This window comes from Canis lupus, chromosome 1 (assembly GCF_003254725.2).
Source record: "Canis lupus dingo isolate Sandy chromosome 1, ASM325472v2, whole genome shotgun sequence".
NCBI lineage: Eukaryota > Metazoa > Chordata > Mammalia > Carnivora > Canidae > Canis > Canis lupus.
In genome coordinates this window covers 117,329,249-117,351,764 of record NC_064243.1, presented here as the reverse complement: position 1 = coordinate 117,351,764, position 22,516 = coordinate 117,329,249, and the positions used below count along the sequence as shown (strand labels likewise).

At 46.2% G+C, this 22,516-nt stretch overlaps 1 long non-coding RNA gene across 1 annotated transcript in view; it reads right to left on the bottom strand.

Moving 5' to 3' along the window:
• Positions 1–1,926: 1,926 nt before the first annotated feature.
• Positions 1,927–22,516, bottom strand: part of LOC112643648 (uncharacterized) — a 47,892-nt gene continuing 27,302 nt past the window's right edge. The window contains exon 3 of the long non-coding RNA XR_003125851.3: positions 1,927–4,339. This is a non-coding gene — a long non-coding RNA (uncharacterized LOC112643648). The remainder of the gene's footprint in view (positions 4,340–22,516) is intronic.

The window sequence follows — 22,516 nt, the reverse complement described above, 5'->3', positions numbered from 1 at the left end:
TCTCTCATGAATAAATAAAATCTTTAAAAAAAAAATCCAACTCATCTACTGGATGTTTTTGTTTTGTTTCCTGGGGGTTATGAAATTTCCTTATTTGTGGTAAGCCACAGCCCTCTGATCCTTGAAATTCTTTCTCCATTCAGTATTCATAAGATGATAGCATTCCTTCAACCCCTGCAGAGCTGTTTGCTCTATCCTTGGCCTTGATTCAGAGGCAAGGAGTTGCAAGGGGGGATCCACAAATTAGATCTGAACATCCAGCATAGGCAAGTGTCGGTAGAGCCAGACAGGATCCTACCACGTGAGCCCACATGACCAGCCCCCCAACCAAAGCAGTTGCTGGCTCAGGTGTATGAAACAGGCAAGAAGAGAAACAGTCCTTGAGGGAAAAGTCAGTGCTAGTGTGAAGAAACTTGGGTCAGGATAGTTTTTAGTGGTTGTGTCCTATTTTCAATCCCCAACATTTGGTATTTGTGTCTTTTTTTCCATCATCAATCTTGCCAGAGGTCTGTTAACTTGGTCTTTTCAAAAGCCAAAGGCTTTCTCTGGCATTTATCCATTGCCCTCCATTTCATTAATGTTGGGTTGTTTTTTTCCTTTTACTTTTTTGTCTTTTCAATTGCTCCTTTTCCAACTTTTTTTAAGCCTTTGTTCTTTGCTACCATAAGCATGGAAGGCTATAAATCCCCCTCGAAGGACAGCTTCAGTGGGATACTACAAGTTTGGATTTGCATAATTTTCATTATTTTAAGTTCTAAATGACTCTAATTTCCATATGATTGTTTTTTCTTTGACTCAAGTTTAGAAATTTTATTTTATTTTCAAGCATACAATATTTTTTCTTGATTCTTTTGTTACTCTGTTCTAACTAAATGGCACTGCAGTCAGAGAATACAGTTTGAGTGGTTCCAGCTCCAGCTCTTTGAAATTTGTTGAGAATTGCTTTTTTGACCAGGAATATAGTGATCCTAACATTCCAGGTGTGAAAAGAACATAGATTCTGCAACCATCGGGTACAGGTCTCTGTACACTTTAGATCAAACTTGTTAATCTGTGATGTTCAAATCTTTAGAACCTTTATTTACTTTTGGTCTATCTGATCTAACAGTTACATGGAGAGGTGTGTTACACACTCCTCCTGTGATAGTGATCTTGTCCATTTCTCCTCGTAGTTCTGTCTTTCTGGTGGAATGAAATGTTCATTGTTCCTTTTGCCTTAAAAATTATGTTGTCTGATATTAATATAACCAGGCCAACTTATTATTTTGGTTAGTATTTGCCTGGTACGTCCTTTAACTTTCCAACTTTTTATATCTGTAGGCTTCAGATGCATCTTTTATAAACAATAACATTCAGTGGCTGAAGGTTTTGTAATTTGGTATGACAATTCAACAGTATTTGTCTTTCAACTATATCATTTTATTCGTTTATATTTATATAATAATAATTTCCAATATGCTTGGATTTATTTCTGTCATCTTAAACACTTCCACAGAAGTATATCCACACACTGAAGTCTATGCATACTACAAATGGCCTAATAATAACTGTAGCAGCCAGACGAATTATCACAGTGAACACATACATTTAAGGGAAAAAAAATTTCTTTTTCTTTCGTCTTGTCTTCCTTTGGGATTAAGTTGTTTTTGTTTCTTTTCATTTCTGATATTACTGAATTGGAAATCATATGCTCTGTTTTTATCAGTTTAGTGGTTATTTTAGATATTTTAATGTGTTAAGTGTTCCTTAGTTGGTTCCTCCCTCCCTTTCTTCCTTGGCACTCCAGATGGCATTCAACTAATGACGTGAGTCCTAGAGAGCACCCTTCCTTCCTTCCTTCCTTCCTTCCTTCCTTCCTTCCTTCCTTCTTTCCTTCTTTCCTTCTTTTTTTTTCCTTCTTTCCTTCTTTTTAAAGATTTTATTTATTTATTTTAGGCAGAGACAGAGAGAGAGGGAGAAAGCTCAAGCAGGGGACAGGGGAGAGGCAGAGGGAGAGGGAGAGAGAGAATCCCAAGCAGACTGCCTGCTCAGTGCAGAGTCCTCTGTGGGGCTTGATCCCAGGACCCTGAGATTATGACCTGAGCCAAAGTCAAGAGTCCAACACTTAACTGACTGCCCCCAGGTGCCCCTAGGAAGCACTTTTCAAAATGTGGTCTGTAGACCCCTAGGTCCCAGAAACCTTTTCTGGGATCTGAGGGGTCAAGACTATTTTCATAATGATATTAAGATGCTAATTGCTTTTTTTCACTCACATTCTTGCATGAATGATTGCACAGTGGAGTTTTTCAGAAGCTACCTGACATGTGCTATTACAACAGACTATGCAAAGCAGCTATGAGAATATAGCTGCCTTCTATTTAGCCAGAGGTCTAAAGAGGTCTGCAAAAGTATAAAACAATGCCATTCTTCTCATTAGTATTTTTGAAAATATAGTTATTTTCATTAAATATGTTTTTTATATTAACATGCAATGGTTTTCTGATTATTATTTTTAAATAAATACATGTTTAAATCTTTTTGTTTTAATTTTGTTTTGTTTTAATTTGATAAGTCATAAAAATCTAAAAAGCTCTTCGGGGTCCTTAGTAATTTTTAACAGTATAAAGGGGTCCTATGATGAACAAGTTTGAGAATTGCTGATCTAGTGTCATGAGAGAACCACTGCTTGTTCTGCTGGATGCAACTGCGTGTATATAAAATATTATGCCGTCTGGTGTATCAGCATTTAGTGACTCAAAATTTCATAAAGTTTAATGCCACTTAAACTTTTAGAGATGTGAGTTTAAAGTTTGTCTGGTCAAATGCAAAGCTTTTTGATGTTTGAACTAGGAGGCGTAAAAACCAGAACTACCCTGTCATGAGATAAACAGCAACAAACTGGTTTTGATGGGTAAGATAGAGTTGCTCTATAGAGTGGTGGATTCATCACTTTATGTGAGTCAAGAATCTTGTTCCAAAGATTCTTTGAACTGGAGTTTTTCTTCTTGTTTCATGGAGGAGGATTATTTCATCTACCTCTAGGGGATGGTTTGTTAATCCAAAATATAGGTAGGGCTTGTGACCTTAGAAATCTCAGTGCTAATTATATTGGCCCTATGGCATCCTGAAAAAACTGTACATTTGATTTTTGTCAGCAAAGATCAAAGAAAGCTTATGGGAGGCAAAAGTTATGAGCATACTTGGTGTGCTTTATTTTGGAAGGAGGTCTTCATGAAGCCCCAGTAAAAGCCCTAATTTTGTCTCTAGAGTACTCAATAATGTCTAGTTCATATATTCAATGCAACTCCTGTTGCACCTCCTGGGAAATGAACGGTTCCTAGGGCATGATCTTAGGAGGAAAAAGAAAGGTTTGAAGATACCATTAGCTAAATCTCCTCAGCCCTCTCTGGTTTTCAAGTTAATGAGGGCAAGCTTCCATTGAAACCCTGATGTGAAGACAGGTCCCTTGGTTTATGTAAACTTAGGGGAAAGCTTTCTCTTTAAGCTGTGCTCAAGAAACCCTACCCCCAGGGAGAACTTCACTATCTTTGAAGACATGACTTTTTGACAAAAACAACAATAAATTGCTCATTGTCCATAGTTTGTGTTACATTAAATAAATATTATCTGGCAAAGAGAAAATTATATCAAACCGGCACTTTCAATTCATCTACTCCATCCTACTTACAAAATACCTGAGATGCTACTGGCTCACTCGGCAGAGGCTAGGCCCCCACCCCGACTTGGGTGGGGAGTTGACGGCTTACGGGAAGCCTACTGAGTGCCTCGTTCTGGCATTTACAGTATCACTCCCATGAGGAAGTCCCACTACCGGGGCAGGATGCAGAGTGGTAAGAGGCAGGTGGGGAAAAATCAAGCTGTTTGGTGGACTTGAAAACTACGATTTCATCACAACATGCTCTGCAATCCCTTTTCAAAACTGACCCAACAATCTGAGGTGGGCATTTGTTCCTTTGGCCTTCTCGGCAGCACCCCTTCACTGCTGGTGACAATGCCCCATCCTTCCCCCCTCCTCCTCCACTGTGATGCCTGGTGGAGCTGACTTCACTCCCCACTTTATGCTCTGGGGCAGGACCAGAGCCATCAGCACAGCTCCCCTGTGACCACAGTGATCTGGTCATGAGACTCAATCCAGGCCAAGCAAAGCTAGCCCAGTCCTTTTCTTTTAACCATTTAGGAGAATGAACCCCTCTTCTGCTGAACTGATCCTGGAGAATGCTGGCTACGGGGACCACTTCGAGGAGAGATGGTGAAGTCGACTTAAAGGCAGGCAGCACACCAAGAAACTGAGTCCACGCATCTGAAATCCTAAGCAGACATACTCTGGAGCTGCTCAGATCTGAAAGCCAAAAATTCTCCTTCTTAGCTTAAGTCAGTTGGAACTGGGTTTTCAGTCACTTACAACAGAAAGATATATCATTTCTCAAATGCTCACAGTAGCAGCCAGTCTTTCCTTCAATTATTTTAAAAATCTGAGTCAAAGTTTAAGTAGGGAGACTTAAAAACATAACAAATATGCATATAACCATCATGAACAGTGAATGCTTATTAACAGTTATATTTCTTCAGATTTTAAAAAAAATTTATTTTTAAGCCACCTCTATACCCAGTGTGGGGCTTGAAGTCACAACCCAGAGATCAAGAGCCGCATGCTCCACCAACTGAGCCAGCCAGGTGCCCCACTATTTCCTCAGATTTTTTTAAGTTGATGTTCCCATTATGTTTCTCCCTCACTGAATTTCCTCTCTTTTTCACCAAAAGCAGCATTATTTTGAAATTTAAGTGTATTTTTCTGGTCCATGGACACGTCCACAAAATGTACTTGGTACCTGAGTACACAAACACGGTTTAGTATCTCTTTGTTTTGTTTTTTAAATGCCCAAAAATATCACATAGTACAAGTCATCCTGGAACTCGTTTTCCACCCAAATCACGTCTTTGATAACCACGCCCTTGACACCCATCCCTGAAGCTTACGGCTCTCATTTGTTTCTCTTGTCTGCTGTATATTTGCCATCCTATTTAAATGCTATCTTATATTCTTTTCTGTTCTACTAGCTATAACCATTTAGATCATCTCCTAGTTTCACCAGCATAACAATGCTGCTTTGAGCATCCCAGGCCATGTCTCTGTGTACACGTGTGGAAGTTTCCTCAAAGGAGGGAACCACTGAGAGGCATGGAATGTGCATTTTCCGTTTCAGCAAAACCATCAGGCTACTCTCCAAAGTGATGGCGTAAATCCAGCTCTTCCTGTAAAACAGCTGGCAACACAGGAGCTCCTGAGTCCAGCCCTGCAGCAGATACCAGGCGACAAATGGGAGGGAACAGGCCAGGCGCACATTACCTGCCAACAGGAAAAAGGGTCCAGATGAGGCCGGAGACCCACAGAGTAACCTGATGTACATATGCATGGACCGTGTTGGGGTGTCATGGGGGCAGACTGCCTCTCTAGGACTCCAGGGGTATAGGAGTAGCCCATCTCCACATTCTTCACCTTCACCAAATCCAGATTGTCATGAACATTCAACAGAAGTGTAAAGGTAAGGGGCACCTGGGTGGCTCAGTCATTGACCATCTGCCTTTGGTTCAGGTCGTGATCCCAGGTCCTGGGATCAAGGCCTGTATCAGGCTTCCCTCAGGGAGCCTGCTTTTCCCTCTGCCTGTGTCTCTGACTCTCTCTCTCTGTGTCTCTCAAGAATAAGTAAATAAAATATAAAAAAAAAAGTATAAAGGTAAGATGATTCAATTAAATGCAGCTAACAGGGGCTTCTCCCCTCACTGTGTGGTTTATACAGAAAGTGCACACAGACCAAGAAGAAATGGTGGCTGGAGGCTACAAAATCTTGGGCCTGGAGAAGAGTAGATTGACAATGACAGTGAAAGGAGAATAAGACACTGGGATCCTGAGGATGAAAATGCAGCCTCTGTGGGCCCTGAGCCACGTAACCAGGGCCAAGACCAGATACAGTTCCTGCAGGGAGGGCAAAGCATAATCTGTCATGTATTCATGTGTCTGTGTCAAACAGCTTCCGAGCAAACCGGAGCCACCTTGGATCTATGCGGTTGAAACAAAGAAGAGGTAAGAAGGCAGAGGTGGTGCAGAGGCAGGGGATGGGACACTGAGAGACAGGATCAGAGGCGCTGCCTGTAGACGTGATGGGCAGCATGAGGCCCTACTTTCCTCTTGGGTGCTCCTGTGTCCAGGGATTCTAGAGAGGTTTTGTGAGGCAGGGCTGGGAATAACCATTCAAGTGGGTCCTCACTTGGGAAAACTGACCAACCAAGGAGCATGTCCGAGGAGGCGTGGGGTGGGATGGGGGTACATGAGAAAACCAGCCATGTGCAAGTCCATCTGGACTAATCAGGGGCAGACATAAAACGGGATTCCTGAGTTATGAAAGCAGAACAAAATCTGAAAGAATAATCACAGCTTGAGATTGACAGGAGGTCAATTAGATTTGTGTGAAAACGTTTCGGAGTTTTGGAGAAAACAGAGAGGACTGAGTGGCCTGACAGAGAGCTCAATTCTTGACCTTCCTCTTCCTGACCCACAGCAAGTTCAAGTTCAAATGCTCTTGGCTCCTTGGGGACCCCGCGAATGCAGAAGTACCTGTCTCTGCACCTTCTCCCATAAGTTGGTAAAAATCCATTTCGGGCTGATCCCCAAAAGCCATTTGCTTGGGAACGGGCTGGACTTAGTTACCCAAAACACTGAGCAAGCCCTGGGAGAAGGCACCCTGAAGTCTGACCCAGAAAAGGAAAGGTAGGATGGGCCCTAGTGACCACAGGGTCTTAGCTGGGGACAAGGTGAGGAGTTCATTCCCAGTGCAGGGGGAACGCCAGAATGGTAAAAGATCAAGAAAACTCAATGGAGGCTCAAGAGGTAAAGTGGCAGAGGGATTATACAAGTTGGGGTGGGAGGTGCCAAGCAGAACTGGTCTTCCTCTTCAGACTGGAGAAATGCCCATATTCAACTGGCCTAGGATGTAACAGCCCTCACCTCCGGTCTGGCTCCATTTCCCAGATGGCAACCTAGGGTTTTGCCCACCAGCATCCATTCCTCCTCCTTCTGGTAACAACTTCCCAATTCTCCACCAGTCAACCACTCCTCCACTGTCAGTCCATGAGGCATGGCGAGCGGGGCAAAAGGCTAGCTCCAGCCCAGCTGCAAGGGAGGACATGTCATCCAGACTTGGGTCCCTGTCCAAATCCGTCCATCCAGAGTCATCATTTCTAGACCCTTCTCGAATGGTTTGGAAAGAACCATACTCTTTCCACGGGGTGGTTAGGCTGGTAAAACATAATCCTGGAGCTTCTGGGAGTCACCTTTGCCACCACTTGGAGAGGGCCTGCGTGAGAAGGAGGCTGGTGTAGAAACACAGAGCTGAGACCAAACACTAACAGCTTTGTTTAAGCACCTGATCTGGCCATTCCTGAAGCCACTTTGCCCTTTAGCTACAAGACTCTTTAATTACATAGCAAACAAACGTCCCTTTTTTTACTTAATCAGCCAGGACAATTTTCAGTCACCTAAAACCAAGATCATTAGTACAAACAGTTGGTAAACAATTTGTCACTCTTAATAAAGAATCGGTGTTTCTGAATTCTACCTTTTACGATATTTAAGAAATAAATTAGAACAGGGCAGCCCGGGTGGCGCAGTGGTTTAGCACTGCCTGAGGCCCAGGGCGTGATCCTGGAGACCCGGGATCGAGTCCCACGTCGGGCTCGCTGCAGGGAGGCTGCTTCTCCCTCTGCCTGTGTCTCTGCCTCTCTCTCTCTCTCTCTCTCTCTCTCTCTGTCTCTCATGAATAAATAAATAAAATCTTTATTAAAAAAAAGAAATAAATTAGAACAGATTCAAGTGGCCTATATAATAATTTCACCAATTTATTTGCATTCTGACATGCCAGTCACTGCCCCTGGGCTGGGAATGGCACGTAGCTCTGCTCATGCCGGTGACCCCCTTCTTTGCTCTCATAAATCAGATTCCTAGTTATGGACAATAACTTCTATCAGAAGAAGCGTGTTCTGAGGTTGCAACAGTGTTTCCACACGTATCATCACACTTGAGTCATAAAACAAGCCTATGAGGTCGCTTTCTGATGCCCTCTTCAGAAGGGGGGACTCTAAGAGAGCCCAGAGAGGCCAGAGGCCTTCCTCAAAGATACACAGCCCATCAGCGGCCACACCTGGACCAGAATCTCTGCTGGTGCTCTGGGTCCAGTGCTCCTTCTCTTACACCAGCTTCCTCAAAAGTCAGTAACCAGTGTGTGGGGCTTGGGGACAGCAGCTCAGAGGGGAGGCCAGGCTCCCTAGGGAGGCACCCACGCGAGCTTTGAGGGAACAGAGAACAGGAATAGTGTGGCTGAGGCTGGAAAGACTTGGCTTCAGGAAGATTCTGGACTATGTCTTTTCTGTCTGGGGTTCATATCACTCTTTTGGGGGGTCTGTGCCTTCCCCAGGCAAGCAGAGACTTGTTTTCCTGGGGCCTTCTCACATCCGGGGCCCAGGCACAGGACCTATTCACATGCACACGTGGGCACAGTGTTGCCACGCTGCAGCGTCAAGACGAGGGCATGAAGGTGCCAGCTCCCAGAGCGCAGGGGGCGGGGGTGCGAGGCCTGGCCCAGGGGTGCGGGCCGGGCCCGGGGGTGTGAGCCACAGGGTCTGTGCCAGCGGCGGAGGCAGTGCTGTCTCCACAGGTGTGATCCAGGCATAACCTCCACCTCGGCGTCTCTGGCTGCCCCAGGGGATTCCAAGAGTGACACACCTGAGATCCTTCCCAAAGAAAATTCCTTTCTGCTTAGAGAGAGGGAGGTCTGTGGTCTGCACCCAGACAGCTGACAGGTCTCTTCCTCTGCATCTTGTCTATGCCATTGGTCCCCCCGCCACTGGGAAGAGCGGAGCCCTGCCCTGCTCCATGTGTGGCCTCCTGCAGTGGCAACTGCCGCCACCCAAGGGGTCGAGTGTGGCCCGCGGTCTGCGCCTTCGCCCCTCTGGCTTCTCCCGTGGCACGTGGCACGGCCTGCAATCTGCCCGGGCCCAGCGCTTTCCTCGGCTCGCCCGCCCCTTGCCTCTACGACTAAGGGCAGCACTGCAGGGCCAGGCCCACAGCAAATGAATCCGGGAGCCCCCATTTCTCCGTGAGAATGTTGTCCAACAGCAGCCGGGTGTGGTGCCGGGATCACTGAGGGCTGAGCACTCGGATCCTGGGAGGAGAGGCTGAACCTGGGGGGCACCTACCGGAGTCCCCAAGGGAACAGGAAACATCAGCGAGTACTTAGCTGCTCTAAATGTTTCCTGTGCTCTAACCCACTAGTCTAGCTCTCCCCAAAAGGCTCTCACTGCAGGGCTTCAGGAAGACCTGTCCGGTGATACAGACATGTGCCTGCACCCTTATCTGTCTGTCATTCATTCCTTCATTTGACTACGTTTATGGGGCACCTGCTCCATGTCGGGCCTTCCTCAGTCTGTAGAAAATATGATGGTGAACAAGACAGAGACGCTACCAGCTCTCATCAAGTGCATCTTCCGGAAGGCGCTGGAGTTGAGGAACACTAATATGCCCCGTTGGGCCTAGTGTTTGGGCTCCTCAGAAACAACATAGTATTTAAAAAAAAATTTTTTTTCAAAGATTCCATTTATTTACTCATGAGAGACATAGAGAGAGAGAGAGGCAGAGACACAGGCAGAGGGAGAAGCAGGCTCTCCGCAAGGAGCCCTGTGCGAGACTTGATCCCAGGACCCCGGGATCACATCCTGAGCCAAAGGGAGACGCTCAACCAGTGAGCCACCAGGGGCCCCAGCAACCCAGCACTTTAGATGATTACCATGTGATCAAACTCATAAAAGTCCAGAGACAGTTAACAACGTTGTTTTGGTAAATTAAGTGTGGCTTCCTCCTCCCTGTTTCTGGGCCAAGCAGTGGTGAGAGGTGGCAAATAAAAAAAAGAAATTGTTTGTTTAACCTGAAAGCATGCCTAATTATTAAGCACAACAAAAAAATTTTTACTGGAACAATATAAAACCAAGCCTGTGACCTGAGCAGCACCTCCCAGTCACCAGGAACTGGTGATAAACAGAAGGTAAAGAAATAGTTTCCAGTTTTGGTAAAGTACAATGAAGGTAACACTCTTCATTGAAGAGCACTGTGACGAGGAGGAGAGGGCCCTTCTATAGGTGGAGTTGCCACGCAGGGCTCTCCGAGGAAGAAAGAAGTGATTGACCATCGGCTCCCTGCCGAAGACACAGCCCACGTTGCTGAAAGCAGACTGCGGAGCCGAGCCAGATGAGGCAGAGGCAGCTCCAATCCTGCCACTTTATTAAGGAGCCTGGAGACTTCCTTTTGGAAACTGCCAGTCCCTTGCCCAATAAAAAATTCAGAATAAGGCAAGGTCCCCTGGTGGCTGCAGGTGCTCTGGGCAAGGATTGTTGGTGACATACAATAGAAGGAATCAGGACAGTGCCAGGCTGTCTGGGACAAGGCAAGTGCTTCAATTCCAGGGGACAGACAAGACCAGGGAAGGGAAAGACCACAGAGAGGGGGCAGGGGTGGAGAGACAGCAGTGGAGGGACTGTGCCACGCTGAACTGGGGCTAGAGTGGGGGCAGAGGGACGGAGCAGGCCAGGTCATGGCCACAGGGCAGGGACATGTCTCCTCTGCCCACTGGAACTTCTGACTCAGAAGCTGTTGACATTGTCTCTCTTGAGAGCAGGAAAGGGATGGGAGAAGTCGCAGCTGGAATGTTTTGGGAGTCTGTTTACCATGTCAGCATAATCAGTCCCATGTGTGGCCACTGGAAAAAAGTTGGGAATCACTCCTGTAAAGAGTTTAGTGGTCTGGTGACAACTGACAGTAGAGAAGTATCTGCAGTTTTGCAAAGTGATTTCACATAAATTACCTCATTTGTTCCCCCCAAACAATCCTGTTCTATTTGCAGAGGGCTATGACCCATGTTGAAATCCAGAAAGGTTACATGGCTCCCCAAAACTATGCTGTTGGTCAGGGCACAGTCCTGGTGGAAATCTGGGCTGTCTTCCCAACTGCCTGGCTGACATCCCTGAGATCTGCCCTTGGGAGGTTTGGGAGGGAAGCAAGCCAGAAGGCATTCAGAGAGGTCAGCTGGCTCCCCCTCTGCCTCCGGCCCCTGTCTTCACAACCGAGCTTTATAGCTTCATGTGAGCACCAGCTGTCCAGAGCAGGACTATGAATCCGAGCAACCCCAGAACAGCCACTGACCCCACCCTTCCTATGTGATGGCAGCTCCCAAACCTTGGCATGCACCCAAACCTCTTGCTGTACTGGCTGAAACACAGATCACTGGGCTCCAACTCCAGCGCCTCTGATTCAGCAGGTCTGGGATAGGTGGTCAAGCATGGGCATCTCGAACAAGTTCCCAGGTGATGCTGATGCTGCTGGCCCAGGGGCCACACTTTGAGGACCACGGATCTGGGATGTAACAGGCAACTTCCCCTCCTGGAGGGAAGAAAGGCTATGGGACTCTGGAACCCTTATGAGGTGAGGATCATTCTTCCTCCGGTGGAGAAGTAGAAAGGACGAGAGGGCCAGACGGACGGTTCAACAGAGACCTAAGGAGCTGCTTTGCCATGAGGCATATGATAGAAAACCCAGTGAAGAGCAGAAGTAACTAATTAAATCAAAGGAAGTCGGGAGGAGCCTGTGAGATGCGGAGGCAGCAGAGGACAGAATGCTGGGGACCAGGCTACCATCCACTTAGCTATCAAGGAGCTCTCACACCATCTCCACTGTCTATACACCACCCGCAGTAGGATTTACTTATGGGTTTTTTAAAAATCAACATGTTTCTCACACATCATTTAGCCTTATCCTAAACAAAAGTGAAATAAGGATAGTAATAGCAGCCAACACTCACACGCGCTCGCTATGTACCAGCCATGCACGTACGTACATACACGCTTATTTTTATGCACAGACGCCCACACGCGTGCACACAGACACGCATGCATACATGTACACAGTCCTTTCAGTCCTCACGGCAACCCTGCATGGTCAACCCTGTATTGTTATCCTTGTTCTACAAATAAAGAAACTGAGGCCTAGATAAGGTAGCCCTGCCCAACGTTACACACACAACAAGCAGCAGAGCCAGGATTCCAACCTCCGTGGCTGGGTCCAGAGTCCATGCTTTTACCCTCCAAAATTAGGGCTTTAGTGGTTTCACTGCGGGTTTGGTAGTTCTCCAAAGAACACAGAGCTGGCGATGGGATGGGAACCAAGATGTGAATATGCATATGATTTTATTTTATTTTTTTAAGCCCCCCCCTTTTTTGCATATGATTTTAACATCAGAGTGTGAACCGCCGACACACGTTCCCACACGGGCTGTGGCTGGTGGTGGTAATGAAGCGGGGCTGTGCTGGGATGGCGTCGTGGAGAGGAGCCTGGAGCTGAGACAGCTCCCTCCTTTGAGCTGGGCTAGAGATGCCCACCTGTCTTCTCGGTGCCCCTCAACCTTGAGTTAAAAATAACCCCAAAGCTGACTTGTACTAGTCTATAACACAAAACAACTTTTTGATTTTGGTTTTCAAATATAAAAGTATATGAAATACGCTTTTTCAAAGTACTTAATCCACCCCACCCCACACCCTCTCTCCCCCAAAACCTTTGCTCTTCAGAGAGACTAAGGGGGCAGGTCAGCCAGGCTTCAGTATCGCATGGAGGGTTGGAACAGGGGGAAGGAGGAGAGCCAACTGGTGGAAAGCAGAGAGAAGGAACTCAGCTTTGCCCCACTTGGCTCTTCCCAGAGCAGAAACTCTCCCTCTGCTTCTGCTGAGCCAGGATTAACACCAGGAGAGGAGCAGAACAGGAACCCCCCACCCCTGGCCCATCCCCAGCAGTCCCAGGCAGTAAGGTGTCAGCAGGGGTTTGAGGCTCATGGGAACCGCTGTGGCTTGACATTTGCTCCAGAATGGAGATTCCTCAGTAATACTCAGAGGCTGCAGTCCCTGCTTGGGGGTGGGGGTGGGGGTTGGGAGGGTGGGCAGGGCGGTCAGGAAGGAAGGCAAGACAAGACTCAGGGATAAAATGTAGTACCCTCCCTTCCCAACACTTCCAGTGAGTTTGTGTCATTCACTCGAATCCAGAACATCATGGATATCTATGTAAAATGATGCAAAGGATGCTGGACAAGAGATACAGCCAGTGGTCTCTTCCTGCTAGTCTGGAAAGTGGGCCGGTGTGGGAGGAGGGTGAAGCCTGGACAGAGAGGATGGAGGAATAAGAGACAGAGGCTAGGTCGCTGCACAGACTCCCGAACCAGGAGGCCTCCCCTGAAGCTCTGTCGAACAGGAGCAAGACACTCTTATACTCCAACAGGGACCATGAATCAGATTTCACTTCTCTGCCCAAAACTCTTCCATGGTTTCCTACTACTTTGAGCATAAAGTCTGAATCTGCCCATTGGACTACAGAGCCCTGCATGATGAGCTCTCCCTGCCCATAGTCACATCTCTGACCTCATTTCCCATCACTCTCCCTCCTGCTCATTCCGCCCTAGCCACCCTGGCCTCCTTTCAGTTCCTCCACCACACCATGGTGCAGGGCTCTGTGCAGCCCCTGGGCCTTTGCACAAACTTCCTTGTCTGCCCCGAGTGCTCCTCTTCCAGCCCTTCAGATGGAGAGCTCTTTCAGGCTGCTTGCTGCTCAATGTCACCCCTTCAGGGAACACTCCCCTGCCACTCAGAGTACGTCCCTTGTGTCCCAGGCAACTGTTACATCATGTTGTTTTGTTTCCTTCAAGGAATGTGCCACGACAATAGATTCTCTTCTATATTTATGTCGATACTGTTCCATTCTCCATACCCCAGTCACTAGCATGTAAAGTCCAGGAAGGCAAGAGCCATGGATGTCTTGTTTGATGCTCTATCCCCCTTCATTCACAGAGATGAAATGCATGATCTGGTTGTCACCCTGCCCTCAGCCTCCTGATCCAAGAGACTTTCAGGAAGTATCTGAGGAGCCTGGGGCTGGGCCCACGGACCTCGGACAGAGGTCACTGGAGAGAAGAGAGGAGAACTTGGGGCAGAAAGATATGTAGGAGCAACAGCGGAGCCTGATTTCCCAAACAGCAGCGGACTTTATGGGGCCACGTGGCCTCAGATACTTTCTGGGCAGGCTGGGGCCCCTGGACCTGAAAGCCAGTAGTCCCCAGTTTCTACAAAATGTGTTCTACTGGCCAGGGAATGCCAAATGATGCAAAACCGGAGATGAATCTGCTTTGGCTGGATCATGCCAGGAAGGGAACAGGAACTTGACAAACTAGCTATTGTCCAGGGTGGGGGCAGAGAGGAAGAGAAGTGAAGAAAGACCAGAAAGAAAGGGTAAAAAACAGCTGGTGACCTAAAAGAAGCCTTCAAAAGAGAAAGTAAGGGCTGCATGGATTCTGAATGTTAAAAAAGCCTAGAAGAACTGTCAGAATTTGGATTTGGAGAGGGATCAATTAGATTCGCAGGGGCAGAGACGTGGGAAGAAGCAGAGAGGGCCCGACTGCCTCAGCAGGGCTTGGCAAGGGCCCTTCCCCTCTAATATACATCTCCTTGAATGGAAGAGATCTATGGCCCTAGGAGAGATTGGCCATCAGGGTGCTTGCAGGCCCGCACCCTTTCCCCGAAGCCCCCATCCCTTCTCCGGGAGCACCGTGGGAGCCACTCCACCACTATTCGCGTCTGGAGAGGAGGGTGCTGGAGCACATACCACAGAAGCATTGGGACTCCTGGAGAGCTAAAGGGAGGGTGCCACTCTTGGGAACATGACAGGTGTCGGGGGGGGGGGGAAGTAGGTGGGGTCCTAAGGTGAACACAGGCAGATGCATACGCTAGTGCCAGGCTAGACAGGAGCCTCGGGTGGGGTGATTCGTCCCCAGCCAGGCCAGGAACGTCTGGTCCTCTAACTCAACAGTTCTCAAAAGACATGTTGGGACACACTGGTGTGTGGCAACCACAGGCAAGAAATGCAGGTCAGAGGTTCATGGTAATATGGAAAGGATCAGCATTTGTGAATTTAAGTAAACAAAGAAATGAGCAGACATAAGGTAACGTGTTCTAATGTCACAAGTGTTCCATCGTACTTTCTGGAGTGAGCAAGAAGGGGGAACATCCCTGTGTAGACTGGAAATTGCACTGGACATGAGCACAGCAGATCCTGACACAGAACTGCTTCCCGGAAGGTGTTGGTTAAGCATCTGCCTTTGGCTCAGATCATGATCCCAGGGTCCTAGGATTGAGTCCCACATCAGGCTCCATGTGCAGCGGGCAGCCTGCTTCTCCCCCTCTCTCTGCCTCCTCCTCCTGCTCATGCTCTGTGTCTGTCTCTCTCAAATAAATAAGATCTTTTTAAAACCCCCACAAAAAAAAAAAACAACTGCTTCCTTTGGGGCTTTGAGAATGTGCCTTTCCCACTTCGCTTTCCGGGGTTCAAGTAGGGCTGACCCGAGCCCTCAGCTCCAGCTGCAAAGACGTGTGGCTGACCAGAACTCTAAGCCTGCGGGGCCAGCCCAGAGATCTCAGCTGGGACCTCGGGACAAGGACACTGTGAGCGCTAGTTGTAACCCTACGTTGCCAAAGGCCACTGCGCAGAATAACCACACTGAGGAAAGAGTCTTCAAACTCCTCTCTTCCCTCAAGCTAAGTCCGCCCTTCTCAGAAGAGCATGAGAGGCCTCTGGGGGAGTGAGACAGAATGGGGCACTGTCACAACTCAAAGACAGTTATGCCCGTCACCTCCTTGTCTTTGCATGGCGGGAGGGCACTTTGGGACTCTCAAACTCCTGTAAGAACACGTCTTGTCCAGCAAGGGTAGAGGAGCAAAATCTGGGGTGTCTAGGAGAGGAATCGGGTGAGTGAAGAGTCAGCCCTTCCTGAGACACAGGGTGGGGAAACCTGGCAGGTTAGAATCTTTACCCCCATCAAGGAACTCCACGGACGGCCCTATGAGGGAGTGGGCAGCGGGGGCACCCACAGGCGTTTCAAGAAAAGCAAATGGGAGACTAGTAAACAAACAAAAAGCAGAAACAGACCCATAAGTACAGAGAACAAACTGATGGCTGCCAGAGGGGACGAGACAGAGAGGTGCAGGCTTCCAGTCATGGGGTGAGTAAGTCATAGAGATAAGAGGTACCACAATGGGGAATAGAGTTAATGGGATCATACTAGTGTTGTGTGGGGATGGAAAGCAGCTGTTTGTGGTGAGCGGAGCATAACATAAAGACTTGCCCAATCACTACGTTGTACACCCAAAACTCATTGCAGCGCTGTGTGTCAACTACATTTCCATTATAAATGAATGAATAAATTAAATAGTAGCAGCCTGGTTGGTTAAGTGTGGCAAAAAGGAACGTAAAATCAGGGAGGTGATTTACCCTAATTTTTCTTAACTCAAGCAGAACATCTCAGAGAGCCTCACCCAATTCCACAATTCTCTTCGTCTTCATCCTGAGCCAAACGCTACCAGGCCCTTCGCTTCCACCCTTTCTCTTTCAAGGCACATGGGGCCCTGGCTCCTGGCCCATTTCAGATGCCACTGCAGGAAGGAAAGCTTTGCCGTTCCCTAGTCTTGCCCCTGCTTCCACAGAAGCATCCTCTGTGACCCAGGGCTCTTGGCTGGATGGGCACTGAGGGATACAGCAGTGTGGCTTTCTTGACCAACTGGCACTTTCTCTCTGTCCACCATGCGGGTGGCTAGGCTCTTGGCTCCTATCCACAGTGCTGTGGTTGGGTTCTTTCATTGGGAAACAAATGGCACTTGTGTCAAAGAAAATTAAAAAAAAAGTAATCTAAATCTTGCCCAGCAATGGGTGGCTAGGGTGCTAACAGAATGCTCACATCTGCTTTTGTGTTCCCAAGACAAAACTGACCTCTGCCACTGGGCTCAATTATATTCATCCAACCCCAGGGACCACAGAACCCGGTGAGTGTGGCTGACTGCAATGCTCCGGGTGGCACCTTCTTCCCCACGTGCTGAGGTTTTCCCTGAGACGCGCTCTTCCTTGGGCATATGCCAGGCCTTTGGGGACAAGATACAAAGGCTGCAGAACTGAGGGAGAGAGGGCTCATCTGCAAAAGTTGTACAAGTGAGATTCGGAAAAGACTACCAGTTTCTTTAGTAAAAAAGTGTTTTTTATTTTTTTTTAAATTTTTTTAGAGAGAGTATGAGCGAGGAGGGGTGGAGAGAGAGAATTTCAAGCTCCGCACAAAGCCTGACATGGGGCCTGACCCCACAATCCTGAGATCAGGACCTGAGCCGACACCAAGAGCCAGATATTCAACCGACTGAACTACCCAGAAACACCCCCCCCCAAAAAGTCTGATTTTTAATAATACACTGAACCCAGCTAAAAGGCTGTTTCCCAGCCCTCTTTACAGTTAGGTGTGATCAGTTGACTAAGTTCTTGCCAGTGAGTTTTTAGTAGAAGTATTGTGTGGAACTTCCAAGAAGTCTATGATCAGTTGACTAAGTCCTTGCCAATGAGTTTTTAGTAGTATTGTGTGGAACTTTCAAGAAGTCTATTAAGTTGAGAAGGGGTGAGTGCTTCTTTTTTCCCTCCCTCTTATTCCACTGTCAGGAACACAGGCCTGATGACTGGAGCTTTAGCTTCTATCCTGGACCACGAGGACAAGGGCTACTCCAGGGTTGGAAGAGCAGACAGCTAGTAGAGGATGGGTCTCTTAAGTCTTTCTGCAGCTGCCAAAGACAATCCTGGCTCTCCTGGACTACAAATCTTCAGGTTGTTTTTATATTACAGAGAAATAGGATTCTAGCCCATTTTCAAAGCTATTGCCTAGAGTTGTTCTATTACACACAGTAATTCAGTCCTAAAATTTCTATCTTCGGTTTTTGATGACATTCTAAGAGGAAGGTTTACAAAATGTAATTAGAGTAATTTAAGAGGCAAAGTATTACCTCTTAAATACTTAAGAGCAGCAGTATTATCAAACCAGCCATTAATTCGGCCTTCTCTTTCCCTTTTGTTTCTCTCTACCCATCACATGTTTTCCTTCCAAGATGAATGATGGCTAGTATCCCTCTTCTAGTGGTAGAAGTTGGAATAGTGGTTATCTCAGAGGTGGGAAGGTTGCTCTGTGAGCAGGGGCACAGAGAGTTCTTGTAGAGTATTGAAAATGGTCTATATCTCGACCACATAGTGGTTACACGAATATGTTGTTAACAGTCATTAAGTTGTACCTCTACGACTAGTATACTTTATTGTATGTAAGCTACACTTCAATAAAAACAATTTCTAAAAATCCTTTCTAAAGTCCTACACCTTTTTTCGAAGCTTTTAAAAAATTTATTATTTTTTATAAATATTAATGCAGTTGACACACAATCTTATATTAGTTTTCAGTGTACAACATAGTGATTTAACGATTCTATGCATTACTTGGTGCTCACTATGGTGAGGGTAGTTACCATCTGTCACCACACAACATTACAATATTATTAACTACACTCCTTGTGCTGTACTTTTCATCCCCCTGACTTACTTATTTTATAGCTGGAAGTCTGTACCTCTAAATCCCTTTTACCTAATTTGCCCATCCCCCCAACCCACCTCCCCTCTGGCAACCACCAGTTTGTTCTCTGCATTTATGAGTCTGTTTTTGCTTTTTAGATTCTACATATAAATGAAATCATAGGATATCTTTCTCTAACTTACTTAGCATAGTATCCCCTAGGTTCATTCTTTTTAATGTCTGAGTAACATTTCATTATACATATATACCACATCTTTACCATTCATCTATCAATGGACACTTGGGTTACTTCCATACTTTGACTATTGTATATAAAGCTGCAGTAAACATCAGGGTGCATGTATCTTTTTTTTTTTTCTTTTTTTTTTTTTAATTGGAGTTCAATGCATGTATCTTTTTGATTTAGTGTTTTCCTTTTCTTTGGGTAAATACCTAGTAGTGGAAATACTGGATCATATGATATTTCTTTTTAATTTTTTTAGGAAACTCCATACTGTTTTCCATAGTGCACGAGGGCTCCCTTCTCTCCATATCCTCGCCAACACTTGTTGTCTTTTTAACACCAGCCGTTCTGACTGATGTGAAGTGGTATCTCACTGTGGTTTTGATTTCTCTGATGATGACTGATGTTGAGCATCTTTTCATGTACCTATTGGCCATGTGTTTGCCTTCTTTGGAAATGTGTCTGTTCAGGTCTCTGCCCATTTTTTAATTGGATTGTTTGTTTTGGTGCTGGGTTGTGTTAAGTCCTTTATGTATTTTGGAAATTAACCTTTTATCAAATATATCATTTGAAAATATCTTCACTCATGCAGTAAGTTGCCTTTTTGTTTTGTTGATGATTTCCTTTGTTGTGCAAAAGCTTTTTATTTTGGTGTAGTCCCAACAGTTTATTTCTCTTTTTGTTTCCCTCGCCTGAAGGAACATATCCACAAATATGTTGCTAAGGGTGATATCCAAGAGATTACTGCCTATGTTTTATTTCAGAAGTTTTATGGTTTCAAGTGTCACAGTCAGGTCTTTAATCCACTTAAAATTTATTTTTGTGTATGGTGTAAAAAAGTAGTCCAGTTTTACCAACACTGTTGAAGAGGCTGTCTTTTCCCCATTGCATATTCTTGCCTCTTTTGTGTAGATTGACCATATAAGCATGGATTTATCTCTGGACTCACTGGTTCCATTGATCTAGGCATCTATTTTTGTGCCAGTGTCATACTGTCTTGATAGTATGACAAAAGCAAAGCAATAGCTTTGAAGCAATTGTGAAATATGGGATTGTGATACCTCCAACTTTGTTCTCTTTTCTCAAGGTTGCTTTGGTTATTTGGGGTCTTTGGTGGCTCTATACAAATTTTAGGATTATTTGTTCTAGCTCTGTGAAAAAATGCTCTTGGCATTTTGATAGGGATTGCATTGAATCTATAGATTGCTTTGTAAAACCCTACCCCTTTTTATGGTCATCATAGATATTTTAGTTTTTGAAGTATTTTTCTTCCCTATGTGTGCTATTCAAGATCTCTGTAATTTTGGCATTTACCCCACCCTCCTTAACCAATTTTGTCTGACTGGGAAAATGCCCAGTTGATAATCACTTTCCCAGACACCTTTGTAGACAGGAGTTGTCACAAGATAACAGAACTAGCCAATAAGAAGTAAGAAGTCTGCTGAGTAGGGCTTCTAGAAAAGCTGTCATTTTCTTGATTAAAAAAGGGATAGATTTGGGTGATGATGATGTGTCAGCATAAGTTCATAATTGTAATGATGTATCTTTCTGGCGAGGGATGTGGATAATGCAGGAGGCTATGCATGTGTGGGGTAAGAGAAATCTCTGTGCCTTCTGTGCTGCAGATCTAAAACTGCTCTACAAAATAAAGTCTCTCAAGCTTTAGATTCAGCTCTCATGTCTTTTGCTCTTTATATTCTCCACCCCCGCCATTCTTCTGCTCAGAATGTCGATGCTTCTTAAGATCATGAAGCAGAAAGTCAAATCTAGGGATGGTGAAGCAGAAAGCTAGAAGCCTCAGTTATTGATGGCCACTTCTGAGAAGCTGCATCAGCCCTGTTTCCTTCATGTGACATGATGAAAAAAACCCCCCTGTGTGTTTAAGCCTCTGTGGTTTGGGTTTCTAGGCTCATGTGAGATATAAGGCTTTTAGCTTTATATGTGGCAAAGACCTCTTGAGAGGTCTCCCACAAAGGGAGACTCAGGTGCTAATTTACTGTGGTATCCTATCATGGCGTGGCAAAGCCCTGGGGAAAAGAGGAAAACTTCGAAACGGAAGACCCCATTGGCACACTCTCTTCTTGTTCTCTTCCCAACATTCTCACTGCTCACTAAGGGAGCGGAATTCTTCTGGCAATGGAAGGGGCTCTGCTCAACATGCAGAGGATCTCAGTTCATATAAACTTCTCTGAGAGCTAGTAGTAAAGTATTACATCAGCTGCATCACTGTTTCTCAATCTATTTTTAACCAATTTCCGCTTTTGATAAACAGAAATTCTACTTTCTACAGCAGTTTGCATTAAGAAAACCAGGGCTTTCCCTTTTCCTGGGAAATTCCAATTATCAGACCACACGTACTACTGCTTTCCCCATGCAAAAATTTCTGGTACGTTGCCCCATGCCTCTGGAGAGTCCGTGCTGTAATCTGAGTTTTCTGAGATTCTGCAAACTGGACAGAAATCCTGGTAGCTCCAGTGATGCCACATCCAGCTGGGGAAGAGGAGCAGCATATGGGACAGAGGCAGCTTAAGAGCAGGAAAGCAGAGCCAGGACTGGGCTGGGAAAAGGAACACGGAGCAGTAGTTTTGCCCCGAGTCGGCTCAGCTTTTGCAGGGTCAGCCAGCACCTGACTGCAACCACATTCAGTTTTACTGAGGAAATCTGCACTTCCATTTCTAAAGACTCTGCCCTTCCTCCTTTGCTCAGGGTCAAAACCAAAATGCAATCCAAGCTAACAACCAGCTGCCTTGTGCTGTTTCATAGGAGGCCTGAGCCACTGAAAGCTACCTAGTGTCTGGGTTAGAAGCTGTGTGTAGCCAAAGGGATGGGGGGTTGGGGGTGGATTTCAGACCTGTTCCTGGTCTGAAGGTCAGTTTTGCAGGGACAGAAGATAGAGAAGAGGGATGAGTGGGGGAGAAGAGGTCAGACCACCTTCTTCAAGATTCCAGGAATAAAGGAAAAGTCTCCTCCCAAGATCTTAGTCCTGTTTACCATCAAATCCAGATCCTTATAAACATTCGTGCTCATAAGTGCTAAACAACAGAGAGAATTAAGTAGAGAGCAACAGAAGATGCTCTCTCCCCTCCATTCCCCATGCTTCCAATGGTTAGAGACAGGGAGAGAAGGAAGGATGAAGGATGACAGCGTCTGATGGGGTGCGTGGCTCAATGGGTTGGGCATCTGACTGGCTCAGGTCCTGATCTTGGGGTCCTGGATGGAGCCTCACACTGGGCTCTGTGCTCAGCAGGGAGTCTGCTTCTCCATCTCCCTCTGATCCTCATCTTGTTCATGCTTTTTCTCTTTCTCTCTTTCAAATAAATAAAATCTTAAAAAAAAAAAAGATGACAGCATCCAGGATCTGGGGTTAGAGCATGAACTAGAACACATGCCGGGCTCCTAGGAAACTGGGATGGAAGGTTATTCCCTCTTGGGTTCAGGGAAAGAGTGAAGGACAACAGCAGGAAGGCTGGCAATCATTCAGAGAGTCGTTATGGGAAGCAGATGACACGATCTTACACCCTTGCCTCCTTGCCTGTGCCCTTGTAACCTCCTGTGTGCGATCTACAGGACTTCCAGGGGCTGCTGGGAGAGACAGTTCTAATCTAGACGGGGGCGGGGGAAGGGAGCAGAGTCCAGTGGTGAAGACCATGGATTCCTAAACCAGAAAGCTGGCTCCCAAATTCAGAGTTCAGCTCTTCCATATACCAGCTGACTTTAGGCAAATTACTTAACCCCTCCAATATCTCAGTTTTATCATCTACAGAATGGGGATGAG